Raw genomic sequence first — 25,311 nt, 5'->3', positions numbered from 1 at the left:
CTTTTTTAAAAGCTCAGCAGATTCCCCATCCAGTGACTAAAAACAAGTTACAAAGTGTCAGGCATTGCGCTAAGTACTGTACACAGCTAACTCATTTACTTCTCATAATGACCTAATTTACTCTTCATAACCACATCAGGAGAGAACTTATATTGCAGATAGGACTTTGAGGTTCTCAGAGGTTCCTCAGTGGCTACAAAACAGGACAAAGGGGATTTGCCTCAGGTCTAGGCACAGGAATGGGCCCAGACAGTTGCTGGTCCTGGAGTCTATTCTGTCCTCTGGGCCCAGCAGTAGCTTCCCATCCCCACTGCCCCATCTTGACTCTCTTGTTTATGATGCCTTCATCCTACTTGGGATGTCTGTGTGTGTTTGTGTGTGTGTGTGTTACTGTTTGTCTTAGTCCATTCAGTGTTGCTATAACAGAGTACCTGAGGCTGGGTAACTTACAAAGAAAAGAAGTTTATTTGGCTCACAATTCTGGTGGCTGGAGAGTTTAAGACCAGGCAGCTGCATCTGGTAAGGGCCTCATGCTGCTTCCACTCATAGTGGAAAGTGGAAAGACAGCGAATGTGTGCGAAGAGATAACATGGTGAAAGAGGAAACGAGAGAAAAACCAAGGAAGCCAGATTCTTTTTAACAATCCGCTGTCTAGGAAACTATTCCATCCTTGCAAGAGTGAGAACTCACTCATCACTGCAGGAGGACATTCATCTGTTCATAAGAGATTCACCCCCCATGACCCATGCACCTCCCAATACTGCCACATTGGGGATTAAATGTCAACATGAATTTTGGTGGGGATGAACCACATTCAAACCATAGCACTGTTGCACCGACATCTCTCCATTCTTGGCCCTGTGGGGTGGCAAGGACTCAGAATGAGTTGGAATATAGTACTGCCATAATTAGCCATCAACAGTGAACAAGTCTCCAGGTTGGTCTGAGCCTCAGCTTCTCCAGCTACAAAAGGGGAAATGATGAAACCTGCCCTTCCCATCTCTTCCTGCACAGGGCCACTGGGGTCAAATAAAATATGAAGGCTACAGAAAAGTAAGGTAGATGTCTCACTTCCTTCATCATGACATTGAATGAAAGTGACTCCCTACCTAGTTCTAATTGCTAGTGTCTCTTTCCTCTAAACCAGAAGTTGACAAACTTTCTCTGTTTAGGGCTAGTAGTAAATAGGTTTTGTGGGCCATATGGTCTCTGCCACAACTCCTCCACTCTGCCCTTGTAGTGCAAAAGCAACTGTACACAATATGTAAACCTATTAGTGTGACTGTATTTCAAAGTTTGTTTATGGATGCTAAAATTCAAATTTCATATCATTTTTGCTTCACAAAATGTTGATTTCTCATTTAACTTTTTGCAACCATCTAAAAACATAAAAAACATTCTCAGCTCCAAGGCAGTACACAAACAGGCAGTGGGATGGATTCGTCCCACGGACCTCAGTTTACTGACCCCTGATCTAAACTCTCACAGTGCTTTGTACCACTCTGGATTCCAGCAGCTCATGCTCATCTTTTCCATCTCTCTTGTCCTTTCAAAATATGCACCCACCCACACACTCATTTTTTCATCTCCCTTAACACTGAGAAAGATAATAGCATATGTATAGTATGCCCCCCACATGTATATTCTATATGCCCAAGAAATATTTCTTGAATAAATCAGGATTAAAAATCTGTTGCTTTTGTATGTTTCTCGTTTTTTCATCTTTAAAGGAAATTCCACCTATTCTCTAGTAAAGCTTTGGGAATGATTGAGTTAAGATTTTGTGATGAAATATAAGGCTTTGAGATTCTTGCCTTAAAGTATTTCCCCCCTCTGCTATTAACCATAAAAGGAAAAGAATGTCAGGGAGGACAGAGAGGAAAAGCAAACAGACAAACAAAACCAACATTTCAGCATGAAAAGAGCTTGTTAGATGATAACTAAAGTGGCCAGATGTTTAGCTTTGCTCCCTTGGGTATCCTGCCACTATAGGGAACTCTGAACCGGCTGAAGTGTTTCGTGCCTCAGCTGCCAGCAGCCCTTGGTGATATGCTTTCCCCAAAATTTAACATGGGGGCCAGAACTCCATGCATTTGACTATAAATAAAGAGGACCTCATAGAATGTACTTTTTCTTTGTATTTCCCCACCATGTATTGAGGAATCATGCCCATCTCTCTAAGAGCAAAGCCTTGAACATACCTCCTGTTTTTCTTCTTAATAAGTATAGACTTGGAAGTGGAATTATTATAACATATGTAAATTGACATCTTCTCAAAATGGACAGAAACTGTATGCTGGAATTATGGCAGGGGTGTGTGTGTTATTCCACATAGTCTATGATCAATATGTTACTCTATAATAAGGATTGTGTGTAAGTGTGTGCACATGGGTATGTAGTTAAGGGGTGGGAAGAAATAAATATATTAGAAGCTTGGGACCAAAATCACTAACAGTATCTACTCCTTATTAAAATTTGTTAAGGAAAGGAACAATTAAGTCAGCTTTCTGTTAAGTGCTTAAGTATTTTAGCCTGCCAAAATATATTAATTTTCCATAACCTGGAAGAGAGATCCATGACACATGTAAAATAAATTATAAAGTATACTTTGACTTGACATAAATTGTTACTGCTATGGTAGATGATGTCTAGTCCTAAAGACAGAATTTTAAGCCAGTGTTAAAAGTGCATATTATTATATATTTAAGTCATGTGAGGTATTTGAAACCTGCTTGGGGAAGAGTGGAGGATGAGAGGCTCAGGATTTTGTTTGCTATTATGTCTAAGCTGCTCCCTGTGAAACACAACATGGTACTTACTGGCAGTGCAAAGACTGTTTTCAAAATTACTTTTAGTGGATGGATGCAGAGGCGATGGGGTGATGTGGAGAGGGCAGGCTTAGAGAGGACTGCATGGTGATGTGATGGGTAGGCAATTATCCACCCGTCTGCAGCTTCTTATGTGGAATGTGGCTCCCCTTGATGAAGTAGAGAGAATGTGCATATGAAAGTGGATGATTCAGGTGTCATTTATTATGATATCTGTACAGTGAATCTTTTACTCTTTCTGAGTTTAATTTTTCCCTCTCCTGTCACATCTCCTGCTTCTCCCACTTGGGGAATTACAGTGTTTACATCTTGTTGTTTATGCTGATCACTCCCTTCCCTGCTGGAAGTTTTTAGCACAGTCTGCTTATCGTTGATTGTCTTTTCATATGTAAGACTGTGACACTGAAGCTGGCCAGAAGGTCTGTATAAGTTGGTGTGCTTTGCAGATGTCTTAGGTCAGAATCCTCAGAAGCAGACACCAAGAAGAGGGTTTGTGTGTATATGTGCTGCTCTATTAAGGAGATGCTCCTAGGAAAAACTGGGAAGGGAAGGGGAAGAAGTCAAGTAAGGGTATGTTCTCATTCAAACAAAATACTGCAAAGAGTGGCTTCAGCCTGATCCTGTGTGGGGTGGGGGAGCTCTGGAGTGTAAGTCAGCCTCAGAGTTGTCCCTGCCTGAATCTATGGGGTTGGTGTTTCATACTCCATACCTGTCAGTCTTCAGTTAAGAGAGGGGGTCTGTTGGGTGGGGACATAAATTCTCAGGTATTTCTGGCTCTTGACATGAAAGGGTGAAGCAAGTGTAGCCCTCCCAAAAAGAGCCATAGGTGCTGGCTGTTGGGTGGGAAAGCACATTGAAAGTAGGGACTTGAGGACAGGTGCAGTGGCTCACGCCTGTAATCCTAGCATTTTAGGAGGCCAAGGCAGGTGGATCACCTGAGGTCAGGAGTTTGAGACCAACTTGGCCAACATGGTGAAACCCCGTCTTAACTGAAAAAAAAAAAAAAATTGGCTGGGCATGGTGGTGCACACCTGTAATCCCAGCTACTCAGGAGGCTGAGGTAGGAGAATTGCTTGAACCCAGGAGGTGGAGGTTGCAGTGAGCCAAGATCATGGCAGCCTGGGTGACAAAGCAAGTCTCTGTTTCAAAAAGGAAAGAAAGAAAGAAAGAGAGAGGGAAAGAAAGAAAGAGAGAGGGAAAGAGAGAAAGAAAGAGAGAAAGAGAGACAGAAAGAGAGAAACACAGAAAGAAAGAAAGAAAGAAAGAAAGAAAGAAAGAAAGAAAGAAAGAAAGAAAGAGAAAGAAAGAAAGAAAGAGAAAAAGGACTTGAGTAGGACAACATTGTCCATCAGCAGGCCTCTCTACAGGGTAACCAAGGGAGCTATTAGGTTGTTCCACTGGGAATCTCCACATTCCAGTCTTTTTCCTGAGAAGTAGCTGCTGGCTCCTAGTGATACGTGTGTGTGGTGTGGAGCAGAGGGCTGGGGATCCCGCTGTTCTGGATCAGTGAACCTCCTGTTTCCAGAGCCTTCTCCACCCCATCCTTTGGTAGGCCTGCATCCCTGGAGTTCTACAGTTCAGTCATCTCAAAGAAAAATGTGTTGGAATCTTTTGTTTGTGAATATTCTCTCTTCCATTCTCTGTGGATTTATACCTGATGTATACCTTTATACTCTTTAAGAGGAAAAGATTAAAAATATATAATTGATGGTATTAAGGTGGTAAATTTGTCACCTTAAACCAGGAGTCACCCAAAATAAAAGCTAGAGTAGAATCTAAAGTAAAGCTAAAGTAGTAAAATGTTTAAATATATATGTATACACACATATGCATATATATGTAAGTATCTATATTCCTATAACTTAATAAAAAATAGGCTTAATAGTTGGTAATTAGCCAATCTAAGTATTATCTAGCAAAGTGCTATGTTAGTCAGAATGAATAGTTACAGTCTATTGTAATCATTAGTTGGATAATGTCAGCCAGTGGCTAATGTTGATCTCATTGGGCTAAGCAGGGGGACTTCTGTCTTTCACAATGTTTTTGGATATTAACACTAGACACAGGTCAGTAAACTGCTGATGTCAGTGTGAACCATGGTTCCCATGTCATCACATCAGAGTTAATCTTTGGAACTGAATAGTAAACAGAAACCTAAGTAATAACTGGCAGGCTCAGAAAACACTATTTGTTGTTCAAGGAATCTCAAGCAAAATCCACTGCCTTCTATATATAACACGTTTATTGAATGGGCTGGACTCAATGGGATGCAAATAGCCATCATCTCTTGTTCTTCTCTTACAGCTTCTTTCTACCCACTTAACAGACTTGTCTTCTCTTCCCCATGGGAATAAAATTTTAGGCAGGTCTCTTAGATCTCCTGGTTATTCTTAAGTGGTGAAAAGTTTGACTACTAGTCACATAATACATCCAATGTGATAATAAATAACTCAAATTCTCATCTAATATTTGATGTTTTTAAATTGCGATGTAACTTGAATAGTGAAGAAACAGAAATATCAAGTGTAGAGCTTGCTAAATTTTCACATATCTGAAAAACTATATAACTAGCACTTGAATCAAGACATAGAACATTTTCTGGCCCCTGGGAGGCTCCCTCATGTGCCTTCTCAGTCAGTCAATATCAACCACTTTCAGAAAGGTAACCACTACTCTGACTTCTGTCACCATAGAGCAGTTTTGCCTGTTCTTAACTTCATCTGCGTGGAATCATATAGTATGTAGCCTTTTGCATCTGACTTCTTGTTTAATATTGTAGAGATTAATTCATGATTCATTCCTTTTTTGCTGTTTAATCCATTGTGTGAATATACTGAGTTTATCAATTCTTTTGTTGAAGGACATTAGGGTTGTTTTACTGTGAATATTATTATATGTTTATTTTGGTTTACATATACACTGATTTCTGTAGGGTATATACTCAGGAATGGAATTGTGGGGTCATAGAACAGGTATACATTTAGCTTTAGAGATATTGCCAGTTTTCCAAAGTGGGGACTACTTTGTCCAATTTATACTCCCAACAGCAGTTTATGAGAATTGTAGTTGGTTCCACGTTGGTGATAGCACCTGGTTTCCTACCATTTGTTTAGCTTGAGGCATTCTGCTAAGTGTGTAGTAGTGTTAGAGTTGTGTTATTTTTATTAATTTTGTTAAAATTGACACATAAAAATTGTACATGTATGGGATACAGTGTGAGGCTTTAATACATGTGCACATTGTATAATCATCAAATCAGAGTAGTTAGCATGTCAGTCACTGAAACTTTTATGATTTCTTTGTGGCGATAACTTTCAAGATCCTCTTTTCTACTTATCTTAAAATATATAATACCTTGCTATTAGCTGTAATCACCCTGCTAATGTAACAGAACTTATTCCTCCTATCTAACTGTAATTTTGTTCTAGCTTAGTTCTTTTTCTCAAGATCGCTTTGGTTACTTGGAGTCTTTTGTGGTTCCATATGAATTTTAGGATTGTTTTTCTATTTCTGTGAAGAATGCCATGGGTGTTTCTATAGGGATTGTGTTGGATCTGTAGATACAGTCATTTTAATGATATTAATTCTTCCAATTTATGAACATGAGATATCTTTTCATTCATTTGTGTCTTCTATTTCTTTCATCAGTGTTTTATAGTTTTCATTGTAGAGATCTTTTACATCCTTGCTAAAATTTAGACCTAGGTAATTTGTTATTTTGTAGCTATTATAAATGGATTTGCTTTCTTGATTTTTTTTCGAATAGTTTGTTATTGGTATATAGAAATGCTACTAATTTTCCATGTTGATTTTGTATACTACAACTTTCCTGAATTTACTTACTCATTCTAATAGTTTTTGGGGGGATCTTTCAGAATATACATATATATATATACACATATATATGTGTATATATATTCATATCTGCCAGTAGGGGCAATATGACTTCTTCCTTCCCAATGTGGATGCCCTTTATTTCTTTGACTAATTGCTCTGGCTATGACTTCCAGTATGATGTTGAATAAGAGTGGTGAAAATGGACATTCTTATATTTTTCCAGATCTTAGAGGAGAAGCTTTAAACATTTTCCCATTCAGCATGATGTTAGCTGTGGGTTTGTCATACGTGGCCTTTGTCATGTTGTGTTGAAATATATTCCCTCTGTACCTAATTTGTTGAGCATTTTTATCATCAAGGATGTTACATTTTATCAAATACTTCTTCTGTATCTATTAAAATGATCATACGGTTTTTACCCTTGATTCTGTTAATGTGACGTATCATGTTAATTGATTTGCCTATATTGGACCATCCTTTCACCCCTGGGATGAATCCCACTTGATCATGGTGAATGAACTTTTTAATGTGTTTTTGGATTTGGTTTACTAGTGTTCGGTTGAAGATTATTGCATCTATATTCATTAGGAATATTGGCCTGTAGTTTTCTTTTTGGTCTTTGTATCCTTGTGTGGTTTTAGTATTAAGGTAATACTGGCCTTGTAGAATGATTTTGGAAGTATTCCCTTCTCTTCAATGTTTTGGAATAGTTTTTGAAGAATTGGTATTAGTTCTTCTTTAAATGTTTTGTAGAATTTAGTGGTGGAGCCATCAGTTCCTGGGCTTTTTCTTGATGGGGGACATTTTATTACTGCTTCAATCTCATTACTTATTATTGGTCCATTCAGGTTTTCTATTCTTTTCTTTTCTTTCTTTGCTTTCTTTTGAGACAGGGTCTTGCTCTGTCACCAAGGCTGGAGTGCTCCTAACTGGAGTATTCCTGGAGTGATCCTAGCTCCCTGAAACTTTGAACTCCTGGTCTCAAGCGATCCTCCCACCTCAGCCTCCCAAAGTGCCGGGATTACAGGAATGAGCCACCACACCTGATCTTCTCTCTCTTTTTCTTAGTAAGTCTAGCTAAGGACTTGTTTATTTCTGCTTGGATATTTGTTATTTCTTTTCTTGTACTAATTTTGGGTTTAGTTCCTATTTTTCTAGTTCCTTGAGGTGGCTTGCTTATTTGAGATCTTTCTACTTTTTTGATATAGGCATTTATTACTATAAACTTCCCTCTTTTTTTTTTTTTTTTTTTTTTTGAGATGGAGTTTTGCTCTCGTTGCCGAGGCTGGAGTGCAATGGCGTGATCTCGGCTCACCGCAACTGCTTCCCAGATTCCAGTATTTCTCCTGCCTCAGCTTCCCATGTAGCCAGGATTACAGGCATGCAGGCATGCGCCCGGCTACACGGGAGATGCCCGGCTTTTACTAGAGACAGGGTTTCTCCATGTTGGTCAGGCTGGTCTCAAACTCCTGACCTCAGGTGATCCACCTGCCTCGGCCTCCCAAAGTGCTGGGATTACAGGTGTGAGCCACCACACCTGGTCTAAACTTCCCTCTTAGAACTGCTTTTGCTGTATCCCATAGGTTTTGGTATGTTCTATTTCCATTTTCATTTGTCTCAAGGAATTTTTAAGTTTCTATTTACGTTTCTTCATTGACTCATTTATTATTCAGTAGCATGTTGTTTAATTTCCATGATTTTGCATACTTTCCAAGGTTCCTTCTGTTATTGATTTCTAGTTTTATTCCATTGTGATCAGAAAAGATTGTTGATATGACTGATTTTTTAAATTTAAGATTTGTTTTGTGACTTAACATGTGGTCTATCCTGGAAAATACTTCATGTGGTGTTGAGGAAAATGTGTATTCTGTAGCTGTTGGATGGAACGTTCTGTAAATGTTTGTTAGGTCCATTTGGCCTAGAGTGCAGCTTAACTCTGATGTTTCTCTGTTGATTTACTGTCTGGATGATCTGTTCACTGCTGAAAGTGGGGGTGTTGAACTCTTCTGCTATTATTGTATTGTAGTCAACCTCTCCCTTTAGGTCTATGAATATTTGCTTTATATATTTGGGTGCCCTGGTGTTGAGTGCATATATATTTAGAATTGTTATATCCTCTTGCTGTACTGGCCACTTTATCATTATATAATGGCCTTTTTTTGTCTTTAAACCATTCTTAACTTTAAAATAATCTACTTTCTCTAACATAGGTATAACTACTCCTGCTCTTTTTTAGTTTCCATTTGCATGGAATATATTTTTCCATTCCTTCACTTTCAGTATATGCATGTCTTTATAGGTGAAGTGAGTTTCTTGTAGCCAACAGAGAGTCTTGTTTTTTTGTTTGTTTGTTTGCTTGTTTTTGTTTTCCTGAGATGGAGTCTCACTCTGTCACCCAGGCTGGAGTGCAGCGGTGCAATCTCAGCTCACTGCAATCTTCATCTCCTGGGTTCTAGCAATTCTCCTCCCTCAGCCTCCCAAGTAGCTAGGACTACAGGTGCGCATACCACCACACCCAGCTAATTTTTTGTATTTTTAGTAGAGACAGGGTTTCACTGTGTTAGCCAGAATGGTCTCCATCTCCTGACCTTATGATCCACCCGCCTTGGCCTCCCAAAGTGCTGGGATTACAGGCATGAGCCACTGCGCCCAGCCAGGGTCTTGTTTTTGAAATCCATTCAGCCACTCTATGTCTTTTAATTGGAAAATTTAATCAATTTATATTCAAGGTTATTATTGACAGATAAGGATTTACTACTGCCCTTTGGTTACTTATTTTCTGGTTGTTTTGCAGATCATTTCTTCTTTTATTTCTTTTTTACTGTCTTTGTGGCTAAGTGACAGTTGTCTCATTTTAAACTTCACTTCCTCCAGCTTAGACGGGCTGCTTCTGTGCAGCCACATTGTGACCAGAGGAAACACACACACACTTATTCGGTTGGCAGTAGACATGCCTTTTGCTCCCAACATATCCCCCTCCCTGTACCCCTATTTTGCCCTGCTCGCTCTGACTAGCCCTTAGATTTCTCCCAGCGAGAGTCAGATATCAACACCTGGGTTCCATAAAAATCAGAGGGCCTGTGTCTAGTTCCTGAAGTTTCTCTTGGAGCTTTCTTTACCTGGTATATTAGTCTGTTGAGGCTGCCATAACAAATACCATAGACTGGGTGGCTTAAACAACAGACGTTTATTTTCTCCCAGTTCTGGTGGCTAGAAGTCCAAGATCAAGGTGTTAGCAGGTCTGGTTTCTCCTGAAGCCTTTCTCTTTGGCTGGCAGGTGGCTGCCCTCTTGCTGTGTCCTCACGTGGCCTTTTCTCTGTGTGTGCATCCCTGGTGTCTCTTCTTCTAAAAAGAACACCAGTCATGTTGGATTAGGGCCCCATCCATATGAGTTCATGTAACCTTAATTACTTCTTTGTAGGCCCTGTCTTCAAATGCAGTCACATTGGGGGTTTGGGCTTCAACATGTGACTTTTGTGGGAGACTTAATATTTGGTTTGGTGTGTATGTGGGTGGAGCACTCTGCCAACTCTTCAACAACACACAAAGTAATCAATTGGCAGTCAATTTTGTTAAAGTACAGTCAGAGACCAGGCATGGTGGCTCACGCCAGTAATCCCAGCGCTTTGGGAGGCCCAGGCAGGTGGATCACCTGAGGTCAGGAGTTTGAGACCAGCCTGGCCAACATGGCGAAACCCCGTCTCTATTAAAAATACAAAAATTAGCTGGGCATGGTGGTGGGTGCCTGGAATCCCAGCTACTTGGGAGGCTAAGGCAGGAGAATCGCTTGAACCCGGGAGGCGGAGGTTGCAGTGAGCCAAGATCACACCATTACACTCTAGCCTGGGCAACAAGAGTGAAACTCTGTCTCAAGAAAAAAAAAATACAGTCAGTCATTATTTAAATTACTGGTCGGGAAGATTGTTTTATAATAGAAGTAAAACACATATAGTAAAGTGTATAAACTACACAAATCTTTAAGTGTACAGCGTGATGAATTTTACATATGTATAAACCTGTGTAACCACCACCCAGATCAAGATCTAGAACATTGCCAGCACTCACTGAGATCCTCTCACGCTCCCTCCCATTCTGTGCCTGTGCTCCCCAGAGGTAACCACCATTGCTGCTTCTGTCATTATTGATCATTTTTGATGATTCTTAAACTTCATATAAAGAGAACCATATATACATTTTTTTGGTCCAGATTCTTCGACTTAACAAAATATCTGTAAGATACATACATGTTATTACATGTATCAGTAGTTTGTTCATTCTCATTGCTATATGGTATTCAGTTGTATAAACATACAACAATTTGTTTATCCATTCTCCTATTGATAGAAATCTGGGTTATTTTCAGTTTTTGGCTATTATAAACAAAACTACTATGAACAATGTTATATATGTCTTTCTGTCTTTGTATTTCTTCAGTATATATTTAGGAGTGAAACTATTTGGTCATAGGGATGGGCATGTGTTTAGTTGGAGACATTTTAGTCAACTGTTTTTATAATAAGTACCTTTCTGTTTGGTGTAATCTGAGCATATATTCTTCACAATTCAAGGATAGATGTATGTATACATGCTCTGTTTTAATGCAGTGATTTATTTTTGTTAATTTCCTTCTGATTTTGTTGTCCAGCTCAGTTAACTGAATGTGATTTTGTTACTTTATCTATCAAAGGGAAATGAGGCATATGCTTCTGAATTCACTGGATACTGAACAGGTATACTGAATTCAGGTTGTTCATGCATATTTGAGGAAGGTTTTTGTCACACTCTGTTAAGAAGCCAAGAACCATTCACTAACAGATATTTTGTTTGTTTTATCTGAGTTCAACAAGGTTAAGCATTCAGAGTATTTTCATTAAAAATAGTTTCGTGTATAACAAAACAAGACAGTACACATTTTAATTTTAACATCTTCATTTTAAACATTGAGTTCCATTCTAACCAAAACATAACACTTTTAGCCAGAATGCTGTTAAACATCTTTAAAACACCAAGTAACAATGACATGGCAAATGTTTGTGTATTGCTTACTATAAGCAGCATAAGACACTGCTCAAAGCACTTAACCTACATTAACTCATTTAATCCTCACAACAACACTATAAGGCATGCTGTTGTTATCCTCATTTTGCAGATGAGGACACTGAAGCAGAGAGGTTAAGTGACTTGCCCAAGATAGCACAGCCAGTAGGTGACAGAGCCAGAATTTGAATGCAGCTAGCCAGAGTCCAGAGTGTGTGCACATATAACCAGTATACCACACTCCCTGTAACTCTGTCTCTCATCTTCCTGTTTATTCATGGGGGAGGAGGCAGTGGGAGAGAGCATTCCTGCTTTCTCATTTCTTAGACATTTTCTCAGTTTGGATTAAAGCTGTAGCAGTTAAAATCTTTATTATTACTTTAATATATTCCATTAATCAGGTGTTTAAAGGATGCCAACCGGCTGTCACTATCTTTAAAAACCACATTAACAGAATACTTTCCCCACCCTACCCCCACTTTTAAGCCCAGACATCATCCTGGGGAGATCTGTTAAGGGGAGAGATGAGTTATTCCTCCAGACCTTCTGAGGCCCTGAAAAACTGACTCTTGTTTGGCAAGAGGATGATCCTGTCCGAGTTGGGCCTTACTCACTGTGATGTGAGTGCTGTGCATTCTACATGTGTTTGCACTGTATCAACTGTGTGTCAGCCCCATGCAAGGCCCCGGGGGTGGATGGGAGCAGAGCACATGGAGCCCTTCTCTTCAGGGGGCTTTAGAGTTAAGCACAGGAGACAGGCACTTGCGCAAAACCACATGTGTGTCATCACCCACCGATAAGTGCCATGGAGAAGTGAGGGTACTAGCATGTGGCAGGAAGACCTGGTCCTGTGGGGCCAGTGGGAAAGTGACTCCAGCGGGTAAGTGACTCTGGGCAGAAGGGAGAGGGTGTGTCTGAAGCAGACAGTGTGGGTTAGCTGGCTGGAGACTGAGCCAGGGTCTGGTCAGGCAGGAGCTCCAGGCTGCCTTAGGGATTTGTTCTTTATTCTGAGAATAATGGGATGCCATTTTTGCATTTCAAATAAAGGAAAGACATGATCAGATTTGTGCTTTTCTAGGATCTTTGATTGGAAAGGGGGCAAAAGAGAAGACACACTTACGTGCATTTTACAAGATGGAAAGTGATAGCCACTAAGAAGCTATTATAGAGCTTCAAGAGGGAGGTGATGGTTTGGAATGTTGCTGGCAGAAGGCTGGAGAGAAATGGACAGACTGGAAAGATATTCAGCAGGTAAAGTCATCAGGACTTGGGGATAGGTTGGATATGGGAGGTGAGGAAATAGCAAGAATCAAGGATGACTCCCAGGTTCTGTTTTGTGCTTCTGGAGGGATGGAGTTCCAGTTACTGAAATAAGGAGTGGAAGATGAACAATGACTCGTTTGAGAGCGTGAAAGGGAAACAGATAAGACATTGACTTTAAGGTGTCTGTGAGACCTGCAGGGAGGAATGGAAGGTGGGCCCTTAGATGTAGGATCTCAAATTCAAAGGGGAGTTCTGGATGAGAGATTATGCTAACCAAGCATAGATTTGGGAATGAGATTCACTAATCCATATGGATGCTTAAAAAAGGTGGCATGGATGAGGGATAGAGCAGGGAACCAGGAGTTAGAGTGCTTGGATTTGCCCTTGTTCAAAGGTTCAGACCATCCCTGAACTGCATCTGGGACTCACCTTTGAGGTCTAAACTATACAGCTCTATAATAGCTGGGTGGGCTGTGCTCTTAAATTGGAAACCTTTAAAAATAATGATTTTTGCCCACTGGTGAAATGAACAACTAGGTTGAAAAGAGAATTGGCTTTAGATATGGCTTACCAAAGTATAAGTATTTTATCAATTTTTGTCTTTAATATATAACTGAGTAGTGTGTGTAAAATGTTCATAAATGTAAACTTGGCTAATAGTAAGGTTTATGGGATCAACTCCTGATTCAATGGGAAAGTTACTTCTGTGCCCAGTGCTTTCCATATATCAGGGTGGCTTATTCAAGTGCACCTTGTCACTTTATTGTGAAGTTAAACCCATTATGTATTCTGACCTGGTCTCTAGGAGAGAGTTTTATTCCTAACCCCTTTCTCATCCCTGTTTAGTTTTCCCCCAAGGACACTGCTCTTGGTGAGAAATGTTGTAGCCAAGAGTCTAGTAGCTGGTGACTGTGAGAACCTAGCGTAGAGAACTCTTAACCACGCTCTTCACTTCCTGACAGGTAACCAGCCCTTCATCTGTCCAATGCTATAAGCAAAGATATCGAGGTACCTTCCAGTTCTGATCCAGAGAGTGCAGTGGTGGGGGCGGCTGCAGCATGGCCCAACCTAGGCAGCAACAGCCAAAGCTTGCCAGTCATGCAGTCCTGCCTTTAAGGCCTGTCTTTATCAACCCCATGTCCCTAACCCCCACAGACCACCCACCAAAACCCCAGTCAACAGTCTGCCTATTTTATTAAAAAGGACTTATCACAGTTTCACTGTTCATTAAGCACCTTTTGTTTGATTTCCTAGAAAACAGTGCTGTTGAAAACATTTTAGCTGAAGACTTTTAAATACTCAATAGTATTATTCTGTCTTTGTGTGCTCATGTCTTTATATTTCTATAGCATGCATTCTGGTGCACTAAGGAAGCAACTTTTAAGAGTTATGTGTTTGATGAGGTTTGCTTTCTGTTTAATGGCATGCATATCCTAAGCTGTTGTTTTGTGACCTTGAATAATAACTTAATAAGTTAGAGGAAAATATAGTCAGGAAACTTGACTTTGGTTGTTGTCTACCCTGAAAGCTGTCAGATAGCAATTATGTGTAAGATTTGGAAGTCGGCTTGCTACTTTACTGTGGCTTTTAAAGTACTTGCTGTATCCAGCTACTTTGCAAAATGCTGATAAACTCTTAGGAAGATGGGTGTGTTTTTATGGCTTGAATTTAAGAGTAATGACTTCTGAGACTTAGACACTTTATGTGAAGGAGGTAAGGAATAATAAAATAGCAGAGGTAGAACTGCAGATTTGAGATTCCATGATTTGCTTTCTTTTCATATATTTTGTGAAGGAAAAGGTTAACATCAATGAATAAGCTTTCCAGGCTTGAATAGTGTCTGCTTTCTGAACAACAACAACAAAAAGCTATAATCCCATTAAAACATCTTGCCACTAATGAAACCTCAGGGTCCAGTCTGGGATATTTTATTAGATAATCGAGGTTTTATATTGCTGTTATTAAGGCACTGAATCCTGGTAGGGAGTTCCTGAATATTAAGCAATGATGCACTTCCCAACAAGGCAGTGAAAAGGGAAAATGCAGGCAGTATTGGCAGCATACTGGGGGTTGAGCGTTTTCTCCCCAGGGTTATAGGCAATTGAAAATCCATTCAGCAGCCTGCGTTCCCCTGTGTCCCAGGACTTATTCATGGAGGGCACTGAGAGGCCTAAGAAAATAGTGTTAACCACAGTTCCTTTGGTGCCTGGGTGTGTCTATATTACCTTCTTCAATTCCCCTCCCATTTTAGGAACCAAATGAGAAATAAAATGCAAGAGACAAATGGAGCTCTGTTATTAATAAAGCCAGTTGGAAACTGTGGCTTAGATGTGTGGCCACTAAAGACTGCCTGGAATTAGTGTCACTCATGCTCTCAGCCCTGGCGCAGGGGGACAGTTCTTGCCTGGTAACTTACCTGCAGGAGAGCAGACCAGAATGCCCCCTTCTGTGGGCAGACAGAAGTGAAAAAGAGCAAGGAAGGCTTGAAGCCAGGCTTGTCTAGGACTTCCTCCTAAGCTCTCCAGAAGGGGTGGATGTTGAGGAGTAGGGTGGGAGTGGGGTGGGAGTAGAGAAACCTGGAGTGTTACTCTCTGCAAATCCCTTCTGAGAACATCAGACCAAGGCAAGGAAGTTGCTCCTAAAATGCTCCAACAGAGATGAAAAGTAATGATCAGCACAATTACAGAAGAAAACAGACCTGTTTTCTATATGTTTTAAAAATATTTTATCATACAAGAATGACACATGCATGGCAGAAAATTTCTGAACTGTATATGAGCAGAATGGAGGAAATCAGTAATTCCTCATTACCCACTACCCCAAGATAATGGCTGTTAACATTTGGGCATATTCTTTTCTTGTGGGTGCAACAAATACAGCATATTTACTATTTTGTATCCTGCCTCTATAAAAAAACTTGATATTATAAATGAGTTTTAATAAATCTAGAAAATGACTCCTGGGTGCTTATCAAAATAAAACTTTTCCTATTTTCATTTTGCTTATATGTCACAGGACTTACTTTCAACTGGTGGTAAGATTGGTGAGTATGTCTATCCATGTGATAGTTAAAGTAAAACAAAACATTTATGGTTTTAAGGTGTATCAGTCAGAGTTCTTAGACACTAGCAACAGAAAATGACTCTGGCTAAGCAGAGATGTGATTGGGCAGCTGGAGAATTGGGAGAACTGGAGAGTCTGAATGAAGGCTGAGCTTCCTGGAGCAGCACCCAACGCCAAACCCCAGAACTGGTCTGACGAGAAAATGCCACCTCTAGGGAGCTCTCTATGCCATGTGACCTGTCTGCCAGGACCTTAATCGCAGCTGCTGGCCCTGCCATCCTCAAAGCTACCTCTGTGTCGAGTGTGCAGCTACAAGGCCACCCTTCTCCTGCCACTGCTGAAGAGAGCACGAGCTCCCCCCTCCCTTTCATAATGTAAGCTCCCAGTCCGCCTCCGTGCAGGCTGCCTGGTTGGCAGAGCTCACTTCTCCCTCAGCCTTTTCTCTAGCTGCAAGGGAAACTGGGCAAGCAAGTCCCTAGCTTTTTTTCTCTCACTTCAGGTAGACGATCTTGCCTCGCCCAACCTGGACTCACAAAGTGGTGAACTTGCCAAACACATAACTCAGTTCAGGCAGTGAGTGGCCAAATGAAAGAAAAATGTTTTGCTTGTGTCATGTTGTTATGAGATCTTGCCTTAACTGATGTTTTCAAATAACTGAACAGCTTCCTGTTCAATCATGTTAGAGAAATTGACCTCAATTCTGTTGGCCTCTGTGGCTTGGACAAAGTTACAGCCTTTCTTACTTACCTATCCCATGAGCCAGTAAGGATCAAGTAAGATGAAAATGCTTTGGAGGTAATAAAAAACATACTAGTTATAATTATTCAACCCTCGACTAATTTCTCAGTATCTCCTTTCCCTTCGAACATCGATCTTAAACTGTCATCTTGAGGATTATCGTGGATATCCTAATAAACTATCCAGTGACTTCTGGCTTGACACCTTGGCAGCATCTGACACCTCTCCCACCCCCAGCCCCCCACTCCCATCCCCACACATACTTCTACTCACTTTCCAAATTCTATAGATTCTTCCCACCATGTTTTTTTTCTGCAGCAGTCTCTGTTTCCAGAGCCCTATCTAGGCCATAATCATCTTCTACCCTGAATAATCACAGGTCACTATCATTCTACCCATTGCTACCAGACATCTTCTTGAAGCACATCTTTTATTACCTACTCCTGCTGAGAAACCATCAGTGGCTCCCCACTACTCACAGAATAAAGTCTGCTTCCAAGGGGTGTCACCATTAGGACCCTGGCTTTCCATCCAGCATGAGTTCACAGTTTTCCACCGACATCCCCAACTCCCTCTACTCAAACCAGTTATTTGTGGGTGAATTCAAAGAAGCTTAAGCTCTTGGGGTCCCATCTGAGACATGGCCAAGTTGGAAAGAGAAGAACAGGTTTGCTGGGGCTCTGTAGGGCTTCTTACAAATGGGACTCTGTAATGAGAGCATTTAGGTTTTTTGAATGGGGAAGGCCATTCATGGAGCTGCCAGAATGTGAATGGGCTAAAGAGGAATTTAATTAAATCACTTATTGAGAACTAACAGAAGAATTTTGGGGGATGAGAAAAATAGTGTCAACATTGAAAGAGTACAAAATACTGGCATGAACATGGTAGGAAATGCCCCTCCATGGGACATTATCAGTGGAGATATATGGACTGTGGTGGTGGTCATTCAATTAGTAGGCATGTAAAACAGGCATGTAAAATTAATACTTTATCCAACAAACATTTAGGGAACATCTATTCTGTACCTGATACTAAGAGTTCTGGTGATACAGTAGAGAAGATAACAGTTCTTATTCTCATGAATTTTACATTCTAGTGGGAAAGACAGATAGCAAGCAGATTAATAGGTAAATATACATGATCATGTCATGTTTTTACAATGTTCTGAGGAAAAATAAAGCAGAGTAATGGCAAAGAGTGTGACATAGGGTTGTAGTGGTCAAGGAAGGCCTGGCCATTTGAACCAAGGCCTGATGAAGTGAGGGAGCAAGCCCTGCATATATTTGTGGGAAGAGCCTTCTAGGCAAAGGGAACAGCAAACACAAAAACAGACCTTGAGGCAAGAGCATGCTTGGAGTCCTTGGATAATAGCAAGAAGCTGAGAGACAGTGGGTACTACAATGGTATTAAGGATGGCAGTCAGGGATCAGCTCAGGTAGGGTCTTGTAGGCCAGGAGACTGATCATTTCTTCTCTGCCCCATATTCCTTTCCCATAGAGTTGTCTCCTAAGCTAGTCCTGCACTGGGCTTTGGGATATCAGCTCTGAAGCCATAGCCAATGGACCTCAAGACGAATCCATCGGATTCTTTATCCTGAGAATTTGGATGTGAAGCTTTATAAAGTGATAGAGTCCAGGCAGGGCTGGGCTGCATGGGCCGTGTTTGGCTCATGTGCATAGAGAAGTATCCTGAAACAAGAAGGAGGGAGAGGAATGAGGCAGACATAGAGGAAAAGAAACATAAATGAGAGCCCATGGGTCCATGAGGAGGAGAGATGTGCCGGTCTTGGTCCCAAAGCTTCCTGAGGCCCAGCTACACTTCATGCTCTTGAATTCTATATATTATCCACGTCCTTGTTAGCAAATTCACATATACTTAAGCCTAAGTGACTCCTATTTCTTTCAACCAAATTGTCACTGACTCTGACCCCATTGTATGCCAGGAGAGAGGTGTGGAAAAGAGGTTATTGACCTTGAGGACAGCAAAGTTACTGAGACTCGGCAGGTGAAGAAAGTCTTCATGGGGAGCTTGTGTAGACATATATTTGTTTTGTCTACACAAACAATTTTGGGTTGTAGGGGGTAAACACTTATGAGTAGGATTGCTGGATCAAATGTAAGTGCAGAGTATTTGTTTAATTTGATTTAAAAACTGCCTATATTAGTAGTCAGAGTTCTCCAGAGAAACAGAACCAACAGGCTGTGTGTGGAGGGGGGAGGAGGGGTGTGTGTGTGTGTTTGTGTGTTTGTGGCGGGGGTGTGTGTGTATACACATATATGTATATAGAGAGATCAACTGGTTGATTTAGCTGAAGGAATTGGTTCGTGTGATTGTGGAGGTTTGGTAAGTCCAAAATCCACAGAGCAAGCTGGAAGGCTGGAGACCCAGGGAAGAGTTGCAGTTCAAATTCAAAGGCAGTCTGCTGGGAGAATTCCTTCTTGTTCAGGCAGTAGTCAGTCTGTTCTCGTAATGCCTTCAACTGATTGTATGAAGCCCACTTACATTATAGTGGGCAATCTGCTTTACTCAAAGTCTACCATTTAAATGTTAATCTCCTCAAAAAATACTTTCATCTGCAAATGAAGAAACCAACTTTATTTCTCTCTATCTCTTTCTATCTCTTTCTCTCTCTTTCACAAAAACATATAGAATAATATTTGACCAAATATCTGGGCACTGTGGCTCTGCCAATTTAATTCATAAAATTAACCATTAGATTGCCAAACTGTTTTCCAAAGTGGTTCTTCCATTTTGATTTCCCACCAGCAACTTATGAGATTTCCAGTTGTTCTGCATCCTTGTCAACACTTGGAATTTTCAGGCTTTTTAGTTTTAGGTATTCTAGTTAAGTGGTAGAGATAATGCATTGCATTTCCCTGATGACTAATGACGTTGAGTGTCTTTTTATGGGCTTATTGTCCAATCATATCTTTTCTGTACTAAAGCATCTGTTTAAATCTTTTGGTTATATTTTCAGTGGCTTGTTTGTCATCTTATTGAGTTGTAAGGGTTGTTTATGTATTCCAGGTATAAGTCTTTTATCACATAGGTGTTTTGCAAATATTATCTCTAGTCAATGACTCATCTTATTTTCCTAACACTGTCTTTCAAAGGATGGAAGCTTTTAATTTTGATGATGTGCAAATTATTAACTTCTGCTTTTATAGTTTGTACATTTTTTGTGTCCTGTTTAAGAAATCTTCATGCCTGGGCAATATGGTGAAACCCCGTCTCTACTAAAATACAAAAAATTAGCCAGGTGTGGTGGCATGTGCCTGTAGTCCCAACTACTTGGGAGGCTGAAGCAGGAGAATAGGTTAAATCCGGGAGGCGGAAGTTGCAGTGAGCCAAGATCACGACACGGCACTCCAGCCTGGATGACAGAGTGAGAGACTCCGTCAAAAAAATAAATAAATAAAAAATAAAAGGAAATCTTCACCTAGCCCAAAGTTACAAAGATTTTTCTGCTATGTTTTCTTCTGGAAGTTTTATAGCTTTAGCTCTTAAATTTAAGTCTCTGGCCCATTTTAAGTTAATTTTTGTGAATAGTGAGAGGGAACGATTGATTTTTTTCACATATAAATATTCAGTTCTAATACCCCTTTTTTGAAAAGATTATCATTTCCATATTGAATTATCTAACAGTTTTGTTGAAAATCATCTTACCATATATGGTGGGTCTGTTTCTGGACTTCATTTTGTTTCTTTGATTTATATGTCTATCCTGTGTTAATATCACACTGTCTTGATTACTGTAGCTTTATACTAAGTTTTGTAATCAGGTAGTATGAGTCTTCCAACTTTGCATTTTCTTGTAGATTTTAGAATCAGATTTTAGCATTTCCATATAACTTTTATAATCTACTTGTCAGTTTCTACAGAGAAGTCTGCTGGGATTTTGATTGGTATTATGTTGAATCTATGGATCATTTGGGGCATAATTGATGCCTTAATAATACTGAATTTTCCAACCCATGAACATGGTATATCTTTCCATTTCTTTAGATCTTCCTTAATTTCTCTCAGCAATGTTTTTTTTCCTAAGTATGTCACGTTTTTAGTATTTTCTTTTTAATTTCAACTTCCAGCTGTTCATTGCTAGTATATTAAAATGTCATTACATTTCATATATTGACCTTGTATCTTGTGACCTTGTTAAACTCAGTTATTAGTTTTATCATTTTGGTATATTCCTTGGTATTTTCTACATAGATGATTACGTCATCTGCAAATGAAGAAACCAACTTTATTTCTCTCTCTCTTTCTCTTTCTTTCTCTCTCTCTCTCTTTCTCTTTCTCCCTCTCCTTTCCCCTCTCCCCTCTCCCCTCTCCCCTCTCCTCTTTCCTTATTACATGGGCTAGGACCACCAGTATTGAATTGAAATAATTGAAATGGTGAGAGAAGTGGTCTTTCACCATTAAGTGCGGTGTTAGCTACAGGTTTTTTGCAGATGCTCTTCATCAACTTTCCTTCTATTTCTAGTTTGTTGAGAGTTTTTATTATGAATGGGAGTTGAGTTTTGTGAAATGCTTTTTCTGAACGTATTGAGATGGTGAGTGTATATGTTTATTTTTACTAGCTATATAGCCTTGGAAAGGTCAGTTTCTGTCTTCTGAGAAATATGGATACTAATACCTTTTCCTGTGGCTGTTATGTAATATATATAACATTCAGCATAGGCTCTGGTGGTGGGTTGACTCTGTAATATTATTATATGGATAATTATTAATATTACAGAGTCAAAATGTTGACTCTGTAATATTATTATATACATTAATTTTTTTAATTTTCCAAATGTGAACGTATTATTAACCAAGCTTTTGCAAATTATATGACTCCCAGCAATTCTAAACTTCTCCCAAGGAATACTTGTGCCCCAGATGAGCATTCGTGTCCTAAGCTTTCCAGATTTGCTTTATTTCCCGGGAGTGAGGGCTCACACTATTTTATAGTTTCCTAATCACAAGACACTGTATTCTAAAACTGTCATTGTTTCCTAGTAAGTTTTAAAGCAACATTTTTTGTTTAAATATGCACATATAATGTGTGAGCGTGTGTGTAAGTAATGGCTTTAGGAGCTGTACATATGCAAATCAGATGGGCATTACACCTGGATAACGCTTATTTTATTAATCTTTTCTGTTATCTGTCTTTTCCCTTAGTAATTTATTTGTTGAGGAAAAAATGGTCGATTTTTCCTGTAGGATGTTCTGTAGTCTGGGTTTTGCTGATTGTCCCCTGTGCTGTCATTTCATATGCTCTCTGTTCTCTCTGTTTTATATAAATTAGTAGACAGATGTAGAAGCTTCAATGGACTCCATTTAGATGATTTTTGGCAATATTATTTCATAAGTGCTTTTTCTAAGTGTATTAATTTATTGGGATTTAAAAATGATGACATTCAGATTTTACTATTCCCTCATTTATTAGCTGGACTTCCATAAGGAGAAACACTTGTCAACTCTCTGGTTACTTGACATATAATTTATACTAGCAAGGCAGAGTAAAGGTTTGATTCTTTCTTTTTATTTACCAGTTTTCAAAATAAGGAGTTGGTTTGCTCACACCCTCCAGGGGGTAACCAGTGAGAAAGGCAAGTTTTATTGTTACTATTGACTTTAGTACTGTGAATTTAAGCACATTTGATATATTTTAATCCATTTCATTTTGGACAGTAGGAGCCTATTAAAGGTGGCCCTGATTCCTTTTGACATACTCCTTGTGCTCTTTGATAGCTCCTTTGCTCCTGGTGTGATGAGATGTTCCAGATTCATCCTTTATATTTTCTACTTTTGACCTGGAATCAGCTACTTCCCCTGAGAGGTTCTCTTAGTTTCTTTAAGTGAGAAATGGTATTTAATGACCTCAATCTATTGGGACTACTAGGTTGCTCATTATTTCTAGTCCAATTTAATGGGCAGAGTAAGATAAAATGCATCACAAGTTCATATTGATCCTTCGCATTCAAATTCAGTACAACAGGATTACAACTCCCTTTTAAAAGAGAAAAATTCACATAGACTAATACAACTTCAGTGAGCCACAGAACTCAGTTGAGAATAGATGGATGAAAATATTGCCGAAAAAATGTCTTTTAACTGTAAACTATCTCTGTAAAATAGAATTTTTTCTATTTCTAAATAATAATTTAGTGAACATGATGGGAGCTGAGGATTAGGTTATCATAAAAATCAAAACCTATATAAATTATCTTATAGTTTTAGGGACCCTGAGAATGGGGCGTGGACCCTGTTTTTTGAGAAGCTCTGTCCCTGTCTATATATTTCTGTTATTTTCATGTGACTTCATGGATTTATATTTTTTAATTTTTAATTTTCAAAATTTAACTTTGAAATTTTAATTTTCAAAAATTTAATTTTCAAAATTCAAAATTTCAAAAACATACACCTCATATGTTTTTTCCATCAATCTTCTGAATGGGCACTGAGGCATCCGAAAGAAAAAGATTTTGCATATACTTGCCTAGACAGACACCAACTTTGTCTTGTCTTAGTAAAAATTTTATGTGATTTTTAATCACTTCTGATTCATTTGCTGACTTGATACCTGAGTGGTTCTTTAAACTATTTAAACATGCACATACCTGCATGCAAACACAAACCATCTGTTTAATCTTGTACACATAAATGAAGAGAGGGTCAGGGCAAGGGCTGTATTATTCACTTCATAAAGTATGCACTTGATGGCTCACACCTGTAATCCCAGCACTTTGGGAGGCCGAGGTGGACAGATCACCTGAGGTCTGGAGTTCGAGACCAGCCTGGCCAACATGGTGAAACCCCGTCTCTACTAAAAATACAAAAATTAGCTGGGCATGATGGCGCATGCCTGTAATCCCAGCTACTTGGGAAGCTGAGATAGGAGAATTGCTTGAACCCAGGAGGCGGATGTTGCGGTGAGCTGAGGTTGTGCCACTGCAATCCAGCCTGGATGACAGAGTAAAACTCCATCTCAAAACAAAAACAAAAACAAAATATGCACTTGAGCATTTCATTCATAAAGCTAGACACCCTAGTGCATTTAAAATATGAGTACCTGTACAAAAATCTGTATACAGCTCTTTAGCAACATATCTCTTGAGTAAATAAAATTACTGTTCATCAGATGTGTTGTCTTTTGAAAGAAAGAAACAACACCATATTCAGAGGTTGCCAATGCTGCTCAGTTGTGAATTCTGCAAGAAGGCATTCATGGTAATGTCATGACTCATGAATTATGTGCTATATTTGAGCAGTGAGGTCAGCTGTTGTAGCACATAATTCATTATCTCACATTCATGATTTTTCTTCCTTTCTCTATTTCATATGTCCTGCCTTCCTTTTTTCTATGTAGAATTTCTCCTCTCTGGCCCAGTGTTGGGCATGATCCAGCTTTCCTATTAAAATGTAACTTCAACATTTATTTTTCATAATTGTCATTTTAAAAAGTATGACAGTTTTGAAGATATTATTTTATAGCACTTTTATGTGTTTTAGGTCCACATTAAACTGGCAGAAAGTGTTATACAAGACGAGTACATCTTCTCTGCATTAGAAGTTGTGCTTGTTATTCAAACTGCTTCTCAGCCTGTGTCTGCTGTGCCACGGTATGGAAGCACATTTCATCTGTTTTACTTATTTGGGCCAATGGTTTATCCCTAAAGCAGCCTACAAGGATTTATATTTTTTAATTTTTAATTTTCAATTTTTAAGGGTACATAGTGGTATAAATATTTATGGGGTACATGAGATATTTTGATGCAGCCATACAATGAGTCATAATTACATCACAGTAAATGGGCTATCCATCACCTCAGGCATGTATCTTTTCTTTCTGTTACAAACAATCCAATTATAGTGTTTTTGTTATTTTAAAAGGCACAATAAATTATTGTTGACTGTAGTCACCCTGTTGTACTATCAAACACTAGATCTTATTTATTCTATCTAACTATATTTTTGTGTCCATTAATCATCCCTACTTCATCCTCCTCAACCCTTCCCAGCCTCTTGCGGCTATCATTCTACTCTCTATCTCTGTGAATTCCATGGTTTTAATTTTTATCTCCCAGAAATAAGTGAGAACAGGTGAAGTTTATCTTTCTGTGTCTGGCTTATTTCACTTAACGTAAAGACCTCCAGTGCCATCCCTGCTGTTGCAGATGACAGGATTTCATTTAGGATCTCATTCTTTTATATGGCTGAATAGTACTCCACTGTGTATATGTATCACATTTTCTTTCTTTCTCTTTCTTTCTTTCTTTCTTTCTTTCTTTCTTTCTTTCTTTCTTTCTTTCTTTCTTTCTTTCTCCCCTTCCTTCCTTCCTTCCTTCCTTCCTTCCTTCCTTCCTTCCTTCTTTCTTTCTCTCTCTCTCTCTCTTTCTTTTTTTGAGACAGGCTCTCACTCTGTCACCCAGGCTTGGGTGCAGTGGTGCCATCATGGCTCATTGCAGCCTCAACTTCTCCAGGCTCAGGTGATCCTCCCACCTAAGCCTCCCAGGTAGTTGGGACTACAGACACGTGCCACCATGTCCAGGATTTTTGT

The 25,311-nt window shown here is 39.4% G+C and overlaps 1 protein-coding gene across 4 annotated transcripts in view; it reads left to right on the top strand.

Annotated features, from left to right (window-relative positions):
• The window catches only part of APBA1 (amyloid beta precursor protein binding family A member 1), a 239,041-nt gene that overhangs the window by 10,540 nt on the left and 203,190 nt on the right, over positions 1 to 25,311 (top strand). Inside the window, exon 1 of one of the 4 annotated variants that reach the window (XM_054658160.2) lies at positions 6,713 to 7,732. The exons of the other annotated variants lie outside the window; for them this stretch is intronic. The gene's annotated coding sequence lies outside the window, so the exon portion shown is untranslated. Of the gene's footprint in view, positions 1 to 6,712; positions 7,733 to 25,311 lie in introns of those variants that run through there. 4 annotated transcript variants of the gene reach the window in all.

Source organism: Pan troglodytes, chromosome 11, assembly GCF_028858775.2.
Source record: "Pan troglodytes isolate AG18354 chromosome 11, NHGRI_mPanTro3-v2.0_pri, whole genome shotgun sequence".
Lineage (NCBI taxonomy): Eukaryota > Metazoa > Chordata > Mammalia > Primates > Hominidae > Pan > Pan troglodytes.
This window is presented reverse-complemented; position numbering and strand designations above follow the sequence as displayed.